The sequence below is a fragment of the Triticum aestivum genome, chromosome 6A (genome assembly GCF_018294505.1).
Source record: "Triticum aestivum cultivar Chinese Spring chromosome 6A, IWGSC CS RefSeq v2.1, whole genome shotgun sequence".
Taxonomy (NCBI): Eukaryota; Viridiplantae; Streptophyta; class Magnoliopsida; order Poales; family Poaceae; genus Triticum; species Triticum aestivum.
Window position 1 is genome coordinate 276,601,422 of NC_057809.1, and position 19,971 is coordinate 276,621,392.

At 45.5% G+C, this 19,971-nt stretch overlaps 1 long non-coding RNA gene across 1 annotated transcript; it reads left to right on the plus strand.

Annotated features, from left to right (window-relative positions):
- Positions 1-1,710: 1,710 nt before the first annotated feature.
- On the plus strand, positions 1,711-4,269 carry LOC123127435 (uncharacterized). The gene is made up of 5 exons (XR_006462488.1): positions 1,711-1,952; positions 2,099-2,270; positions 3,468-3,645; positions 3,867-3,945; positions 4,043-4,269. It is a non-coding gene; the product is annotated as an uncharacterized lncRNA (long non-coding RNA).
- Positions 4,270-19,971: the final 15,702 nt, after the last annotated feature.

The window sequence follows — 19,971 nt, forward strand, 5'->3', positions numbered from 1 at the left end:
ATGAGTGGACAGGTGCAAGATGTGCTAAACAGATTTGAAGAGGCCATGGAGAAGATAGATGGCATGGACAAGACATTTGAAACAAAGCTCGATAACAAGTTTAATGAATTGCTCGCGCGTCTTCTACCACCACCACCGGCTGCCCCTAACGCACCTATACAACAACAACAACAACAACAGCGTCGCTTTCCAAATCAAGTGGGATGAGCACAGCGCGTTCCCATTGACCCTGGGAAAAATTATGGTGCCGCTGTTGATGCTTCTGTCGCTCCTGCTGCTACTGCAGTGGTGGAGGACCATTACGAGGATGAGGTTGATCAAAATCAGAACTACGTGCAACCACCAGCACCACCACCACCAAGTCGTCGTCAGGTATATCATCGCAACAGTAGGCTGCACCACCATATGAGGTACGAGATCATGACCATCTTCCTAAACTAAAGTCGAATATTCCACCACTTGAGGGTAGATATGTTCCTGATATATATCTTACTTGGGAGTTAGAAACTGAACAACGTTTTACATGTTTACAATATCCTGAGGAGAGACGTGTTCCTGTTGCTGTTTGTGCTTTCACTAGCTTCGCATGTGTTTGGTGGTCTGAACATTGTAGATTATATCCTATTCCAACTACTTGGGTTGCTTTGAAAACTGCTATGCGTACTCGTTGGGTTCCACCATATTGTCAACGTGAATTACTTCAAAAATTGCAGCGTTTAAGACAAGGAAAAAATTCTGTAGAAGAATTGATAAAGGCGAGGGTGTCCCGATCTTTCGATGAGATTATAATTGTCGATTTGGTGGAGTAGACTTTGACGATCCGACTACAAACATGCATGACGTTGCGCCTTAGCAATCGCTAAACCAACTCCGAGAGGTTATTGACCACGCCGGAGCATGATCAACCTGACCATGAAGGCCTATTCCTGCAAGCAATCCAAGAACAAGAAAGAATATGATAAAGCAATCTAAATATTGCGAATATATATATGAAGTGTTGATAAAAGTGGAGTTCTAAAAGCGGTCTTGGTCTGGTCGTTGGAAACAAACGAAGTACACGAAGTTGGTCTGGCCGTTGGACACAAATGAAGTACACGAAGTTGCAACAGTGGCTAACTTTTGACTAATTAAAACCCAGAGTCTAAACGACGCCCTAAGGGCTGTATATATGGAGGAAGAGCGGAGAATTTCATGGCTCTTGGAGGAGGGGTCCGAAACTAACCCTAACTCTTGTTTCCCCACACATACGGACTCTAAAAACAGCCTATACTTAAGTATTTCAAAAATACATGGGCCTGGCCCAATAATAAGGTGACGCATCACCTAGAATAGCCTCTGGACGAAATTTATGAAGTGGCATCTTGTATATTTCGTCCAAGGCTTCATGCAATCCTTACGGTGGCTTCAAAGTCCTGAAATCATCACTTGTAACTTCGTTCTTGATCCCCTTGCGCATGCCATCATCTCCATGCTTGAACTTGCTCCAAGGTTCATCTTTCTTGTCCATGCTAGGCCCTTCATTTGTAAGGAAAACAAATCTATCCAATTTATCTTTGCGGCATAAATTCAAATGATTGATATATGCATAGAAGGTTAATGCAGGTGATAAGAAATATGTTGCGGAGAGCACATCAGATTATGTCCGATAGCTTATTAGCAGTCTCCCTTGAATTACAATGACAACCAGTCAACACTACAATGTCACGATCTTTGCACTTTGATTTGTTTTCATTGTATAAAGTGTGGACCAATTTCACAGGATAAAGAAGTCTAAGCCTAAAGTCATCATGGTTGAGGTTGATAGTATATCTGCTGGTGATAGCGGTGGAGCTGCTGATCTTATTGCAAGATTCCTATAGTTTGCATTTGTAATGGCAGTTATAGCAGGAAGCTGAAGAGCACTATAAATTACCTATTTGGTACTCAACTTCAGGAAACCAACAAATTAGCAGGTCATTTCATGCCACCATATTCTGATGATTTATGAAAGACATGATTAGTTTTCTTACTGTTCTCTGTTATATCCTTATTACCCTTACTGCTGACTGTGACAACTAACATGCTGTTCTCAATTGCTTTCTGGGACTCATTTTATCAGATACAAGTCCGCTTGCAATTTTTGGGAGAATAAACAGTTCCTTTGGGTTCATCGCTCGGTTTTGTCCCTGCTATGCTTACTGCTCCTACATGGCTCTTCAGGGTTATGGATGGAGTGCGTTATTTCGACGGTCCTCTATTTTTTTTGTTGCGTGTGCCTTCAGGTCCATCAGGTATAATTGTGCTTCACCTCCCTTTCGTTGTTTTCTTTTATCTTGGTGTTTTCTCTTTTGTTTAATTCATTGTTGTATCGCTCAAGGGCATCTTGATTAGTTTGAATTGTGCTTTTTTAGCTAGATGAATTTATAAATGGTTGCCCTTTTCTGTTGATTAAGTGTCTATGTGCAGAGGTTCATCTCCCCCTTTTCATTCTGCGGCATTTGTTTTTCACTTAGTTTACATATGTTTGTGTCTGGTAATGTACTCTTCCTCATGGATTCTTTGGGTTCATGTTCTTTCAGTGCTTTAGGAATCTTCAGTTCCAATGGAAAATAGGATGTATCATGCATGCAAAGATGAGAGGATAGTTGATCCAATTTCCTTGTGCTACAAAGTTATTTGCCATATTCTTATTTTTTAAATGTGGAATGCACAGCTTGGTTCACAGCTACTTAATCTTGAAAAATAAAAGGAAAATAATTTTGAGGGAAAATATAAATCTAAACCAATAAGGAGGCTGGGATGATATTTGGATTAAACAACAAGCTTGCTACAGCCAGTCAAGTGCTCAGTGACAATTAGCTTGTGGACTGGTTCTTTAGTACCTGGTTAGATCTCATGTGTGCTAAAGGAGAAGATTGGATAAACCCATGAGTTTGAAGCTCAGCTCCATAAATATTTCCCCCTTGGTCATTTATGTACATAACGGTGTGATACGACACCTATAGAAATTGCTACTGATACTTGGAAGGTCATATTTACACTAATATGCAGATGCGGCTTTATCATTTTGAACCATGTATCATGTTAGCGTACTGTTATTATCTTGTTTATCCATTCTTCTTTGTGTAAACTTCAGAGATATCTGTATTATAGTGAAAGAATCACTGAACTGTTCACTTGAAACTCTTTGAAACTTTGAGAGCAGTGTTTATTTACCTTACTTAGCAATTGTAAGGGTATCATGTTAAACTACTTGCTGAAATTCTGTATTCTATTACTATTAAAGGTCACCCGCAGGCAGATCATTCCAGTACCACTCTACCGGTGTTTGGCCTGAATCTGAATAATTAAATCTCAAAACACAGTTACACAACATAAGTTGGAAGTAATGTGAGCTTGCTTGTTCGGTTATGCTTGATATATGATGCCAAGATTCGTCTTTGTCTCCTCTGTGCACCCATCGTCTTCTAACCTCCTCTCATCATCAGGTATAAGGCGAGTTGTGTCCCTGGTAGAGGTGCAGATCAAGGAGGTCAACAAATGGGATGATGTTGGGTGACGTTCACTAAGGAGGAAAAAGGTGTAGGGGTCGTTGTTTTTTTGGCGATGGCAGCGGCATACTTCCTTGAGCGAAGAAAGGAATCCCCAGCCTGAAGCTTCGCACAGGTATGTCTGAGCGTCTTATTTGTTAGTGTTGCCAGCTCTGGGAAATGCATGCCGAGTAGTTGTTGGCTTGTTGCATGTATGTTATTGCTACAGTATTAATTTTTTTTGCTGAGAATACAAACTGTGAAGCCACTATTTTCATACTGTATGTTATTGCACAGGTATGTCTGAGCGTCTTATTCTCACAACAGTTAATTCTAAGGCCATTCATATCATTGCAGATTTTGCCTATTCTCTGAGATGGATGATGATGAGCGGTGCAACCGAAAATTCAGAGCTGAGCTTTACACACTTCAGTGGGTAAGTGAAGTTCCAGTTAATCTTCTTTCCCCTATTACCGCTCTATTGTACAGAGAGCACTGAGTTTACATTAGCTAAATGTTAGATTGGAATGCAGGAGTGGCATGACAACACCAAGGTAGAGACCTGAAGAGAAGCACAGGGACAGACCAAGGAAACTAGAACCACGCTGTCGTGATGTGGGCCGTGTCGTCTTCGTCCATCTCCATGGAGGTATATATAAATATATAGGTTAGGTATAGGAAATGAGACCATCTCCATGGAACTCTGACTGATGTGTAATGTCCTCATAGGACCTGACCGACCAAACTAAACATTCACTCATATTTTTCATTTTCTCACTTATCATTAATACGAATTTTTTTGTTTAAAACTTAAAAGTCAAACCTGGATTTACCGCTTGTGTCTACTCCAGTGTGTTATATTCTTCAGAATGTCTTTATGAGCAAGAACGGATCAATCATAAATTTTCAGAACATCTCTATTGAGTTTTTCCCTTCTATATCCTATCTTCTCAGCACTTCTAGAAAGAGGTCAGACCTCCTAATTTTTTCTTTTGTGTTCCCCATGATTCCGGTCCTTATAATTTATCTGTTTTTGTAACAACTTTTAGCATGTCATAACATTTAATTATGCGCTCTTATATTATTATATTCTTACAATCTTGTGTTTTGAATAATTCTTGTGGCTTGAAGTCAGAACAGTTTTAAATATATCCAAAGGATGATAATCGTCCGTGTCAAGTTGAGTGCACGAGAAAGATAGAGAAAAAATAAAGGTGAAAAGGGTCTGAGTACTGTTTCCTCACTTTTCATGATGTGAATGTCCTTTAATTCTTGTTATTTCTATTAAATAAAGTAAAAAATACTCATGTATATTAAGTACTTTAATGCATATTTTGAAATTTTGAATTCTACAGTTCAATCAATGAGACCAATAGTTAGTGTAGAAACATATTAAACAATTATAGATGTTGCCTGCACATAAGCGCGCCCATGGAGAATCCAAATTGTATTAGAGAAAGCGAAAAATAATAATTCTCATGTTTGAGGTTCAGTTTCATACTGGTTGCAATTTCTTATAGATAGGTTATTTTGTTGTAGGATAAATGGAGGTAATAAGGTCATATGATACTAATGGGCTTGCTCTAATCCCAAAGCTCATTAGTGTTGGGACCATCTTGAAAATTATGCTTCCACCTATTGATTTGTGTTGCCTTAGTTTGTTTATAATGTAACCAGTCCAAGGGCTGACGAGTTTTCGAGCCCTATGACCTTTTTTTTAAGATTGAGCCCTATGACCTTTGTACACTCAGCTTACGTTCTACAAGGTTCATGTGTCGTGCAGTGTTCTCGCTTTCCAAGCTACAGTCTTATATTAGTTTACAGAGGGAGAGAAGGAGTACTTGAAAAGAGATTCTTTATATATTGTTTGGTTCCATCAGCCATATAACCTAAAATAGCAATTAGGTATCTACACAGTGTAGTGTAACCATTGTGCTTGCTGCAGTTTTACTTTAGTGTTGAAATGCTTTTCTTAGTTTGTTCTATAATACGAAATATTTTTTTTCCAGCCATTGTTTTCTAAATCCTATCAGCATATTACCTGATATGGCCTTTGAAGTTTCTGTTTTATAACGAGCTTTGCACTGGTCAGCTTGAGTATGGTATGGTTTATTCTTTTCTGTTGCGGCTATTCCAGAGAAGTTTAGAGCTCCACAACCTTCTGAAGACTTGATTTACAGTAGCGGTGATGAAACAATCAATCAATTGAGATTCATCACATGATCTTTTTCTCTTGACATTGATGGGTATCGAACCCATAGATCAACTTATCAATGGATCTCTTGTCAGTGTTGAGAAGGTGTCACAAAAACTCAAGAGCAGTTTTAATATGGTCTCTTACCTTCTTACCTATCATGTGAAAAGAGAGGGTAAGAGGGACCATGTCAAAATTAGCCAAAACTCAAACACAGGGCAATCAGCTAAGGAAAGAAGCTAAGAAGCATCAGAAAAGGCTTTTAGGATGGTATAGCAGTCAAATGCATCCTAGGATTGGTACTTTTAAGAATTATGGTGTGTTTTGCTCCTTTTTTGTTTACCTTAGCCACATAGGTTAGCCTCAATTCATTATTATCCTTCTATTTAGAGTAGGTGCAGAACTAACACTAACCTAGGTTGTGAGAGCTGATGATGATGATTCTATTAAAACTCCTTGCTAGCTGCACCGTTTGTCTCTGTAAACAATATAACTAAGGGCATATGGTTTCCAATGTGACTAAGATCTAAATTCTTGCCGAGTGTAGTTTCTAAAGCATAGAGTTGCTGAAAAATTGAAATACATTCTTAATTGGCCTGTACATCTTATACACATGTTTTTTTCAAGCTCATATTTCTTAGCGTGATAACCATACTTTCAACTAAAAAAATGCTTCCTTAATTGGTTTGTACATGTTATACAAATATGATTTTTAAACTCACATTTTCAGCGTGATAAACATATTTTCAATATAGCATGATTTAACACATGGGCTTTCTACTACCAATATCGAATATGTCCTTGCAAAATGAAACTATTTTTCTCGATAACATGGCTTTAGTGGGTCTCTGCGCCATTTGGCGCAATGGGTCAACTAGTAATAAGAAAATGTGGGAAGAATGCTTGCCTCATATTGAATTTGCTTATAATCATTCATTGCATTCTACTACTAAGATGTGCCCTTTTGAAATTGTGTATGGTTTCCTACCTCGTGCACCTATTGATTTATTGCCTCTTCCATCTTCGGAGAAGGTTAATATTGATGCTAAAGAACGTGCTGAATTGATTTTAAAAATGCATGAGTTAATTAAGGAAAACATTAAGCGTATGAATGCTAAATATAAATTTGCTGGAGATAAGGGTAGAAAACATGTTGTGGAGACCAAGCATGGAGATGATGGCATGCGCAAGGGGATCCAGAACGGAGTTACAAGTGATGATTCTAGGACTTTGAAGCCACCATAATGAGTGCATGAAGCCTTGAACGAAATATACAAGATGCCACTTCATAAATTTCGTCCGGAGGTTATTCTAGGTGCTGTGTCACCTTATTATTGGGCCAGGCCAATGTATTTTCGAAATACTTAAGTATAGGCTGTTTTTAGAGTCCGTATGTGTTGGGAAACAAGAGTTAGGGTTGGTTTCGGACCCCTTCTCCAAGGGCCACGAAATTCCCCCTCTCTCCTCCATATATACACCCCTTAGGGCATCGTTTAGACTTTGGGTTTTGTTTAGATTAAAAGTTCGCCATAGCTGCAACTTCGCGTACTTCGTATGTGTCCAACGACCAGATCAAGACGTCACAGAACCCCACCTTCATCAATAAAGCTTTCCTCTTAGATTTGCAATATCCAGATTGTAATTTCAATTTCTTGCTTGTTCTTCGTTGCTTGCAGGAAATAGACCCTCATGGTCAGGTTGATCGTACTCCGGCGTGGTCAATAACCTCTCGGAGTTGGTTTAGCGATTGCTAAGGCGCGACGTCCTTGCACGTTCGTAGTCGGATCGTCAAAGTCAACTTTCACCAAAATGATAGCCACCATTTCATTGAAAGATCGGGCCCCTCCCTTATATCACATCCAATTCAAGTTGAGTGACAAGCATGCATTTGCGAGAAAGGGCATCCTCTACAATGTTTTCCTTACCCTTAATGTACTTGATGACATAAGGAAAAGACTCAATAAATTCACTCCACTTAGCATGACAGTTGTTCAACTTAGTTTGGCCCTTAAGATACTTGAGCGTTTCATGATCGGTATGAATGATAAACTCATGCGGGCGAAGATAGTGTTCCCATTCATGCAAAACACGGACTAAAGCATATAGCTCTTTGTCGTAGATGGGATAATTGAGTTGCGCGCCGGAGAGTTTCTCACTAAAGTAAGCTATGGGGCACTTCTCTTGCATCAGCACGCCTCCTATGCCATTACCACTAGCATGGCAATGAATCTCAAAGGGTTTGTTAAAGTTGGGTAAAGCAAGCACGGGAGCATGAGTAAGCAAGTTCTTAAGCTCATTGAAAGCGGTATCTTGGGATGGTCCCCAAACAAAAGGCGCATTCTTCTTGCTCAAGGCATGTAAAGGTGAAGCAATGGTGCTAAAATCCTTCACAAACCGACGATAGAAACCCGCAAGGCCAAGAAAACTACGCACTTGTTGCAAATTGGTTGGTTGTGGCCAAGTCTTAATAGCATTGATCTTGGACTCATCAACATGAACACCCTTAGAGGAAATAACAAAACCCAAGAAAACGAGCTTGTCAATGCCAAAAAGGTATTTCTCCATATTAGCATAGAGATGCTCTTCTCGAAGAGTTTGCAAAACGGTTCTAACATGGGTGACATGCTCCTTGAGAGACTCTCTAAAAACAAGGATGTCAACGAAGTAGACCACAACAAATATACCAATGTAAGGGCGAAAGACATGATTCATAAGATGCAAAAATGTACCTGGTGCTTCCGAGAGACCCATAGGCATGACTAACAATTCATACAAGCCAAACATGGTTTTGAAAGCGGCTTTCCATTCATCACCCTCTTGTATGCGGATTTGATAGTAACCACTCTTGAGATCAATTTTAGAAAAGATAGTGGCACCACTAAGCTCATCAAGCATATCATCTAGGCGTGGAATGGGATACCTATAGCGAACGGTGATAGCATTGATAGGTCTACAAATCGGAGCACATGCGAAAGCTACCGACACATTTTGGCACAAGAATGACCGGGACGGCTAAAGGACTCAAACTTTCACGCACATGTCCATGGTCTATGAGATGCTTTACTTGCCTTTGTATTTCTTTGGTTTCTTCGGGGTTGACACGGTAGGGAGCTTTGTTCAGAAGCGGTGCTCTGGGGATGAGGTCGATGCGGTGCTCAATGCCTCATAGAGGAGGTAGTCCCAGAGGTAGCTCGTCGGGGAAAACGTCGTGAAATTCCTGCAAAAGAGAAGACAACACTATAGGAACAGTGTGAGAAGTGTTAGTTTGTGGTGCATTGTCCTTGCACAGAAGGACGTAGTGTAGGACACTAGATGGGTTCTCACACACTCCTCTTATCTCGCCTTTTGGTGGCAAATAGGGCTAAGTTCTTCTTTTCACTCATCGTGGAGGTGTTCGATTTGGGCTTGTGGCGCTCACTCTCTTTTTGGTGGCTCGCTCTCTCACTATGATCTCCACGATGGGTGGCTTGCTTGTCGGCGATCACTTGACTTGGCGACATTGGACGGAGGACGTACTCCATGCCCTTCATCTTGAAGATGTAGTGGTTCGTTCGGCCGTTTGTGGATGACTCCTCTATCAAATTGCCATGGGCGTCCAAGGAGAAGATGGAAAAACGGTCATTGGAACGACGTCGCACTCCAAGGTGTCTTCATAGGCGCCAATTCTGAAGGAGACTTGTACTCGGTGGTCGACTTGGATGGTGCCGGAGTCGCTAAGACATTGCACTTTGTATGGATGTGGATTCTTCGTCTTGGGCAATTGGAGCTTGGAGCAAAGTTCTTCACTTGCGACATTATGACAACTCCCTCCATCAGTGATGACCTTGACGGATCTTCTATTGATGCCGGCCTTGGTGTGGAATATGTGTCATCTTTGGTCTTCTTCTTGGTGATGTTGTAGAGTCAGGACCTTGGAGACAACAAGGGCGGGACTTGAATCTTCATTGCAAAAGACTTGTTCTTCTTCGTCGTTCACTTGGCGGTGCATGGAGACTTGCTCAAGGGCTTCCATTTCTCCTTCACTCATTGAGTCATAAGTGCCATCATCGTTGAGGATCATTGTTCGCTTGTTGGTGCATTCATAGGACTTGTGGCCTCGGTCTCCGCAAGTGAAACACTTGAAGGAACTCGTCTTGACGGTCTCATTGGTTGGGGTTGATGATGATGAAGCTCTCGGCTTGAAGTTGCTCTTAGGAGGATGACTTTGAGTTGACGAAGCTTTCTTGGAACTCGACTTTGTCGATGTTGCTAGTAGAAGGCTTGGTAGTCGGTGTTGTAGTCGTTGAAGGTTGGTTGTTGGAGAAACCATATGTCTTGGAAGAGAACTTGGCATACTTGAAATCATCTTGCACCTGGTGTTCCACTTTGGTAGCTTGATGCACTAGCTTGATGAGGTTCGAGTATGGTCGGAAGTCGGTGATCTTCTTGATAGGATGGTTGAGTCCACTCAAGAAACATGCCATTGTTTGCTCATCGTCTTCCGTTTCATTGGCTCTTATCATTGCAATCTCCATCTCCTTGCAGTACTCTTCAATGCTTTTGGTTCCTTGCTTGAGTAGTTGGAGTTTCTTGAAGAGGTCGCAGTTGTAGTAGGTAGGCACAAAGCGTGCTCTCATGACATCCTTCATTTGCGCCTAAGTAGTGATGGGTGGTTCACCTCTTGCCTCTCGGCGCTCTATGACTTGTTCGCACCGAATGAGCACATAGTCTTGGAACTCAAGGGATGCCATCGCTATCTTCTTCTCTTCTTCATAGTTGTGCAAAAGGGAAATCTTGTCAACCTTCAATGCCCATGAAAGGTACTCTTCAGGATCGTTACTTCCGTTGAACTTGGGCATGGTGAACTTTAGTTTGCCATAACGTTGCTCTTCATTGTGTTGGGGTCGGGGATGATGACGCCCGTGTTGTAGATGATTGTCAAGATCGTGTCGCTCTTGATGAGGAGGGTTGTCAACCTCATGTTGCTCTTGTCGTGGAGGATTTCCATTGTCTTCATGCTCTTGATGAACTTGATGGTGAGCTTGTGGGGGGTGTTGTCGAGCTCGAGGAGGAACTTGAAGGATGTGCCGGTGCACACAAGATTGATGTCATCGTTCATGAAGTTCTTCGCGAAGTGCTTCCTCTTTTTCACGTGCTTGTCGGCCTCGGTTGGCTACAGCTCGACTTGAATCTTGGAGGGCTTGTTGTGCCGCAAGTGCTTGAGCTTCACAGAGTTCTTCTTCTTAGTGTTGTGCCTCTGGATCTTGTGCAACTTGGTGTAGACGCGCTCGCTCTTACTCTTCATGTTGGCGTTGGCGTTGCAGTTCTCATGCTAGCAAAAAAGCTTCTTGAGTTTGATATCGTCGGTGCTCTTGAGAGTCGGTGTCGCGTAGAGGATTGAGGCTTGCTTGATGATCGTTGCACGCGGCACGGCGTAGAGTGTTCGATGTTGGTGTACTTGAGCCGCAACGTTGACTTGAGCGAGTCCTTCTTGATGAAGACGAAGTGGAAGAAGAGCGGTTGAGGAACAAAGCGCGAATTTCGTCCATCCTTGCATCATTCTCTTGCTTGTGATCGTCGAGCTTGTGGTCGAAGTAGTCCCTTGTACGTTGCTCGGAAAGTCACAAGTCGACGGCAAGGTTGTCGATGCATTCACTCATAGCTTGTTGCTCTTGATGCAAAGCACATTGTGCACCAAAGAGGTGGCTCTTGGTGACGTAGGAGTTCATGTCGCCGTCATTCTCAATGAAGAGTGGGTTGGTAGAAGTACTTGGCCTATCCATCATTCCAAGATAAACAATGTGAGTGGTAGAAAGAGAATAACGAATACCAAATGTACCTTGACCGAAGTTGAAAGTGGATCGATGATCACTCCAATGTAGGACAAGGAAATAGCAAATTGCGGAATCCACAAAAATGCTCTTGTTGCACAACACTAGAGAGACACTAGCACGATTGCACAATAGGCAGATACAAAGAACTTGTGCACAACCTGCTTAGCAAAAATGCAATGACTTCTTTCCCAAGTATGCTCTATGCAAGGTTTTTCAATGATATGATCCAAGATGATCTAGTATGATAATATTAATGTTGTATGATGCTATGGTTCTTGCTTAAAAGCTCTTTTCCTATCTTTCCTTTTGCTTAAAAGCTTGTTTGGCTCTTTGATGTTTAAGCTCTTTTCTCATGTAATGCTTGAAGAACCAAGATAGCAATTGTGTATGCAGTGACAACTTTGTGACACAAGAGATGATACCAATATATGCGACAATGATGTATATATGCTATGGGAAGTATGATCGCTAATGTGCACAAGTCTCATTGCCGGCAATACTCAATGGCTAGTCTCGATGGGTAAGCAATGCAAAGGAGTAAGGCTATGATGGCTATCAATGTAATGGCAAGAGTGACATGTCCAATACCAAGACGAGGTTACCGTTTCTTGCGGACGGTATGGTGTCAAAATGGTGGACCGAATACCAAAATGGAGTCGAGAGGGTCGTTGTTGATGACACGTCTGTGGCGAAGATGAGCGGCGGTGATGTCGATGTCGAACCGTACCTAAATAGCCGAAACACAAGTAGGACACTGTACCGCAACTCAAATTCTCAAAGCAAAATTGGACCAAAATTGTCGGAGTTGGAGTTGGTAAGCGGTGGTTGTGTATGTGGTATATGGCGGGGCTATGCGGAAGTGGTGGAGGTATGCGGAAGTATATGCAGAGAATCCTATGGACATCACCATGTCAAGAGTCCGTTTGACGAGTGACACATGCGACATCTACTTCACATACACAAAGGTGAATCATCTCCTTTACACGTGCTCACTTGACCCCTTCGAGGATGGTATACTACTTGACACTCCACTCGTGTGCATACATAGGTACTGTCGGAACACTACGGACGACGAGGAGGAGTGCAAGCGCCATGCAACAACTACACCATCCGCGACGGAAGCCTGGAAGCGACAATGGAAGAAGGCAGAGCTACTGACGCTACAGCGGCCGGACATTCGGGACAGAGGCCGGACATCCGGCGCCTGGGCAGCCGCGCAGGAGCTGCCCCAACAGATGGCCAATAGCATCAGCGGCCAGACATCCGGCACCAACCCCGGACATCCGGCGCCTCAACAACGCCCCGACATCCGGCGCCCAACCCCGGAAATCCGGACACCAGCTATCTAGAGAGAAACAATCTCGGCCACCGCCAGGACGGACATCCGGCGAGTGCCCGGACATCCGGTACCCCGCAAATGGCCGGACATCCGGGCCCCAGCCCAGACATCCGGCGCCTGCCTACGCGCATGGACAGGGCCCGATCCCCTTTCCCACTTACCCCTTCGTGGCTTAGACTATATATACTACCCCCTCCTCCTAGTTAGGGTTAGCATTGTGATAGCTCATTTGAGAGATAGAGCTACGCTCATCCATATCGGATCTACTCCACGAGAGAGACCGCGACCCCTCTACGGAGAAGATCCACCTTGGATTCAAGACCTCCTCATGGAGAAGACATCAAGACCTCCTCACGGAGAAGAACGGTTACCCTTTTTATCGTCCCTTGTTGATTGTGGATCTTGTATCTCCTCTCGTGTTTCGGGGATCTAGCACATGTGTGATCATACTTGTTGTTTTGACGGTTCTCTTGTGTTTCCCTTTGTGATTTCCCCTCGTGTTTCCACTCGTGTTCTTCATGTTCATCGCGGGATATGCTCCTTTCGTGAAAGATCGGGAGATTAGGGTTCTACCCTACATCATCTTGATATCATGAGCCACGTTGTTCATGATTTCGGAGCCTCCACTTGTTGTTTTCTAGCCTAATTTTGCTGTGTTCTTCCCCAATTTCGAAAATCCCCACCAAAAATAGCCCCAATTTTTTTTTGTGATTTGTTGGTTTGATGAAGTTTCGTTGGACTTGATCCATAGATTTGCTTGGTTTCAAGTGGATCTAGCATCTCTCCAAGTTTACCCATCTTTCATCCATGAAATCTCATCGATTTTGACCTTGGAAATCGAGTTTTTCCGCCCCCAATTCAAAATTTTCCGCCCAAACGAAAGCTGGAATCGTCGGGCCGGACATCCGGGCCTCAGGCCGGACATCCGGGACATCGGGCCGGACATTCGGACCCCAAGACGGACATCCGGCTCCTGGAGCGCCAAATCTGCACAGTTCTGGACATTAGGTCCCGGATTTCCGGCCCCGAGCCCGGATGTCCGACCCCTGACATCTCAGCCATCCCCGTTTCACCGATTTGTCCATAACTAATTCATCCGAAGCCTGATTTTTGCATTCTTTAGCTCATTGAAAAGCTCTTGATATCCCCCTTCCCACAAAAATACTTCCATCACTGTCGGTGTCAAAACCGGCAGATCTCGGGTAGGGGGTCCCGAACTGTGCGTCTAGGCCGGATGGTAACAGGAGGCAGGGAACACGATGTTTTACCCAGGTTCGGGCCCTCTTGATGGAGGTAAAACCCTACGTCATGCTTGATTAATATTGATGATATGGGTAGTACAAGAGTAGATCTACCACGAGATCAGAGAGGCTAAACCCTAGAAGCTAGCCTATGGTATGATTGTATGTTATGGTTGTTGTCCTACGGACTAAAACCCGTCGGTTTATATAGACACAGGAGAGAGTTAGGGTTACACAAGGTCGGTTACAAAGGAGGAGATATCCATATCCGTATTTCCTAGCTTGCCTTCCACGCCAAGTAGAGTCCCACCCGGACACGAGACGAAGTCTTCAATCTTGTATCTTCATAGTCTAACAGTCCGGCCAATGGAGATAGTCCGGCTGTCCGGAGACCCCCTAATCCAGGACTCCCTCAGTAGCCCCTGAACCAGGCTTCAATGACGATGAGTCCGGCGCGGAGTATTGTCTTCGGCATTGCAAGGTGGGTTCCTTCTCCGAATACATCACAGAAGAATTTAAATACGAGGATAGTGTCCGACCCTGCAAAATAAGTTCCACATTCCACCGTAGAGAGAATAATATTTCCGCAGATCTAATTTGCTGGCTTGTTTTGGCAGCATGACGTTACATCATGGCCAGGTGATTATTCGAACCGTTTCTCTTAACCAGCCCCGCACATAACGCGAGGCAGTTTTTTGACACGTCTTGTCAAAGTAGAGATCGTGTCCCCTTATTACGGGATTCTCATCAATACGGGCATGGGTAACCCAACCGCGCCATCAATTGCGGCGCTTGGGGGATAAGCAAGTTTTACCAGGCAAGTGGGGACGCTTAGTTTCGTTCGCCCATATAAAGGGATTCACCTTTCTATCCATGCCTTCTTCCTCCTTTGCTCATCCGTTCTTGCACACTCGAGCTCTAGCACCCAAGTCCGCACTTCCCACCAGGACCTTCTCCAATCATGTCCGGAGCGGGAGGCAAGTGGATGGTCTCCTCCGTCACGGAGGGAGACATCAAGAAACTGAGGAGAGCCGGATACCTGCCCGACGTCATCGCGCACCGGCTCCTAGATGAGGGGCAGCTCATCCCCACTCCCAGGCCCCATGAGAGGGTAGTATTCCTCCACCACTTCCTTCGCGGACTAGGGTTTCCCCTCCATCCATTCGTTCGTGGTCTCATGTTCTACTACGGGCTAGACTGTCATGATCTGGCCCGGAACTTCATCCTCAACATTTTGGCGTTCATCGTCATGTGTGAGGCTTTCCTCCACATCCGGCCCCACTTTGGCCTGTGGTTAAAGACCTTCAATATTAAGCCGAAGGTGGTACGAGGCCAACAAGCAGAATGCGACGGAGCCATGGTGGGTAAGATGCCCAATGTCATATGGCTCGAGGGCTCCTTCGTGGAGACAATAAAGGGATGGCAGTCGGCGTGGTTCTACATCACCGAGCCGCGCGACGCCAAATGGGCGGCAACCCCCGAGTTTCGATCCGGATTCCCTACACGGCCCACTTCCTGGAAAGAGAAGGGCTTGTCGTGGGGTTCATCGGTGGAGCTGGACGGACTCCAGAAATGTATCCAGAGTATGGCAAGCAAGAAGCTCAAGGTTGTCAACATAGTCCAAGTTATGCTCATCCGCCGGATCCTCCCGTGTCAACAACGGGATTTTACCTTATGGGAGTTCGACCCGGCCCAGCACCCGACTCTGAGCGAGCTCTTTGATACGATGCACAAGGACGTCTGGAAGGTGTTGTTCAAGGGCGCCGAGGTCCCTCCTTCTCTCGCCGAGGACCGCGGACTAAGCGCAAAGCGCCTAGCGTGTTCGGTGAGTTTAATACGTCCCGTAAGACATTTATTTTCCCCAGCTTAATTATGTGCGGGGTCTAATCTCCATGCCTTTGATAGGACTGGGTGGAGATGGCGGGGCAGATTAACTGTCTGGCTCCTTTGCCTGAAGACACTGCGAGTGCTCTCCTGACGGAGATGCTGGCTCTGGCTCCTTACAAGGTGCAGGAGAAGACCAAGAAGGCCAAGGGAGCCTGAAAGAGTTCCCGACGCCAGGTGTTATCGGACTCATCGTCCGATAACTCTGCGGCACACTCTTCCCCTAAAGATAAGGAGGAAGAAGAAGATGCTCCCCCTCCAGGCGGGGGAGACAAGAAAAGGAAGGCCGCCCCAACTGGGGAGGCCGAAGGGTCCAAGAAGGGGAGGACTCTCCTTCCGGACAGTTCCACCACCGCCGACGAGGGCGAGGACGAGTGGTTGCCCCGGGCCAAGCCCCCAGGGAGATCGTAAGTATTCGGATACCAGAGTAACTCATAGCATTCTTTTGTCGCACTGCTTTCCCTAACGCCGAATATGATTATGCAGGCCGCCGCGAACCAGCATTGATGTATCATCGGACGGCTCACTGGGCTCGTCGGACATGGATAGCGATCCAGTCCCGACCGCCACCTCCCCTCATCCTGCTGACGACGCCGAGGTGGTGTCTCAAGAGGCACCGGGTCGAGGGGAGACAGTCCTGGAGGCGCCTCAAGGCGACCTTCCGGACTCTGGGAGCCACGGGGACGGGGCCCCCGAGAGCTTCGAGTTCGGCGCTCAGCCGAACACCGCGCCGGACCCTCCAGCGGTTCCAGGCTCGGACAGGCGGCCTCCTTCTAAGAGGGGCAAGACGCCTGTGCCGGTGACCTCTGTCCATCCAGAGGCGCCGGACAATCTGCTGGAAGCGCTTCACAGCGCTTCCATCGACGAGGAGCACCGCACTATCATGAGTGCGGTGATCCAGAAGGTTCAGTCCGCCAAGAGCGGATTGACTGAAGCTTGTGACAGCCTTCTAACAGGCTTCGAGGTAAGTGTTTTAAAATGTAGTAGAAATATTACTGCATAGACAGTAGCCCCTGATGCTTTGTTCGGTGTTCATAAAGAAAAGCCGAACAGAGGATCAAATAATATCGCAGGAGTCTAATATAAGTGAGTCAATATGCATATGCAGGCTTCCGCCGCACTGACTGCGGAGGTCGCTGTACTGAAGCAGTCCCTCGAGGGGTCCCGGACGGAGCTCAGCCTTGCCAAGAGGCAGCTCAAGGAGAACAAGGGTAAGTAATACCCTGTCTATAGATGTATATATATATATATATATATATAAAGGACGCGATTGCAAAATGACAGGATCATTGTATGTGTGCTAGGGGCCACGACTGAGGTGGCGACCCTGAAGCAAGCGCTAGCCCAGGCCGAAGAGAAAGCGGCCCAGGAGCGCACCGAGTGAGAGAAGCACGAGGTTCGGGTGCGCGAGGTGGAGCAAGAGCTCCAGGCTCTCGTGACGAAGCACGAGGCGTTGGAGCTTGACTCGAAGACGCGAGAGTCTGAGCTTGCCGCGGCCCTTGAGAGCACAAAGAGTGCCAAGGCCGAGGCCCAAAAGGCCATCCAAGAGATCAAAACGATGAAGAAGATAGCGGCGGGTAAGGCTTTCTATATGCAAAGCAAGCATGTAAAAGTAAATTACCGATTACTTACCCGGATCCGGAGCTCTTCAGGAGCATTCGTAGCTTTTCCCCGCAGTGTGTCCAATGCCACACAATTTTACCAAGCCGAGGACAGAAGCTCGACGGAGAAGTTGTTCTGGTCTCAGTATGCGGAGGCCGAACATCCGGTGCCAATGAGCGACCAGCTGAAGCAGATGGTCAAGCTACATAAGGCGGCCGATCAGGCCATGAAGAGCTTCATAGTCCGGCTGTGGCCTGGCGACGCCCTTTCGAATAGCTTCTTCAGCCTGGTGAGGCGGCTTGTGGATGCCTGCCCGCGGCTGGAGGTCGTCAAGCGATCCGTCTGCATTGAAGGTGCACGCCGGGCTTTCGCCCGTGTGAAATTGCAGTGGGTCAAGCTAGACGCCGTGAAGCTGATCAAGGATGGGCCGCCAGAGGGCAAGGAGCACCGCCACCCCGAGATGTACTACGAGGGTGTTCTGTCGGGTGCCCGTCTCATCGCGGATGAGTGCTCAAAAGATGTAATATTTGAGTAAACTTGCTCGTTTTATCCTGTATTATGAAAACTTGTTTCATATGTGCTATGCAACGCTTGTTTGAATTTAAAATATTACTTTCGGCTGTTTATCCAATCTGAGAGATGGCTAGTCCTCGGCTTCTGCCCCCATGCCACGAGTGCTGGGGTGTTCGGGATAAACCTGAGCACTCTTGTTCCCATATTTGGGTCCTTCGAGGGAGGTGCTCAGCGCAACGAACAAGGCAACCAGACTAATAATCCTTTATCACTCTCACTTAGCCATAAGATTCTATAATTTTAAATTTTGGCGAAGCCCCTGGTATTCGGAAGGCCGAATACGGGGCGCGATACACGCCTGCAAGCCGGACAGGGCCGGCCCTTCGCCCTAAGTGGCATAAGTCTTTAGGGACTTGAAAAACCTCGCCGAACAGCGACCAGTCTCTCGCCTTATCGTGACAGTCAGTTTTAGCTTTCTCTACTGAGGTGCTCAGCCCGGCAGAACCGGGGCACAATCACAGTACTTCTCCTAGCGCTACCTTAGCCGATGGAGCGGAACGTAAGGTACCAAAACATAGGAGCCGGGCAAACCCAACATTTGACCAAAGACATGATTCGGAGCTAATGCATATAATGCTATAAGTTCGGGGTGCCGCACTTGTGAAAGTGTTTGGACTTTTCACACCGCATTGTGGGGTATGTAAGCCCCTGGTGTATTAGCCGTACCATAGTGTACGGTTGCAAGGCATCATTAATGAACACACACATATATATATATATATAACAAGAATGCAATAATAGCCGTAATGTCATGCATTATTTATTAAAAAGTTGCGTTAAAGCAGAGTGATACAGATAGTGCGATAAGAAAAGAGTAGGACTTTGTCCCTTCCAAGGGCAAGCTGAGGAAGGATATTAAATTGAATATTTCACTCATTTACTGTAATCAACCTGGGAATTCCGTGATATAACGTAGCTATCTGCCTCTTTGGTTGCTGCATCATGTGTTCGGCAATAGTGCTACCGGACAGTGTTTCCAGAGATTAAGGTCCTGAAAGAAGAAAGAAAAATAACCAAACGGGAAGCCCCTAGTGCGGTTTAAGCCGCGTTTTGGGGCTTGCCGCAGTTGTGCCCCCCTCCTGATAGAGGCGGAGGTGTCCCGTCTTTCGATGAGATGGTGGATTTCGTTTTGGTGGAAGTCGACTTTGACGATCCGACTACGAACGTGCGAGGACGTCGCGCCTTAGCAATCGCTAAACCAACTCCGAGAGGTTATTGACCACGCCGGAGCACGATCAACCTAACCACGAGGGTCTGTTTCCTGCGAGCAAACGAAGAACAAGCAAGAAACTAAGATTGCAATCTGGATATTGCGAATATAAGATGAAAGCTTTATTGATCAAGGTGGGGTTCTGTGACGCCTTTGTCTGGTCGTTGAACACAAACGAAGTACGCGAAGTTGCAGCTATGGCGAACTTTTAATCTAAACAAAACCCAAAGTCTAAACGATGCCCTAAGGGCTGTATATATGGAGGAAGAGGGGGGAATTTCGTGGCCCTTGATGGAGGGGTCCGAAATCAACCCTATCTCTTGTTTCCCCACACATACGGACTCTAAAAATAGCCTATACTTATGTATTTCGAAATTACATGGGCCTGGCCCAATAATAAGGTGACGCAGCACCTAAAATAGCCTCGGGACGAAATTTATGAAGTGGCATCTTGTATATTTCGTCCAAGGCTTCATGCACCCATTATGGTGGCTTCAAAGTCCTGAAATCATCACTTGTAACTCCGTTCTTGTTTCCCTTGCGCATGCCATCATCTCCAGGCTTGTTCTTGCTCCAATGTTCATCCTTCTCCAAGCTAGGCCCTTC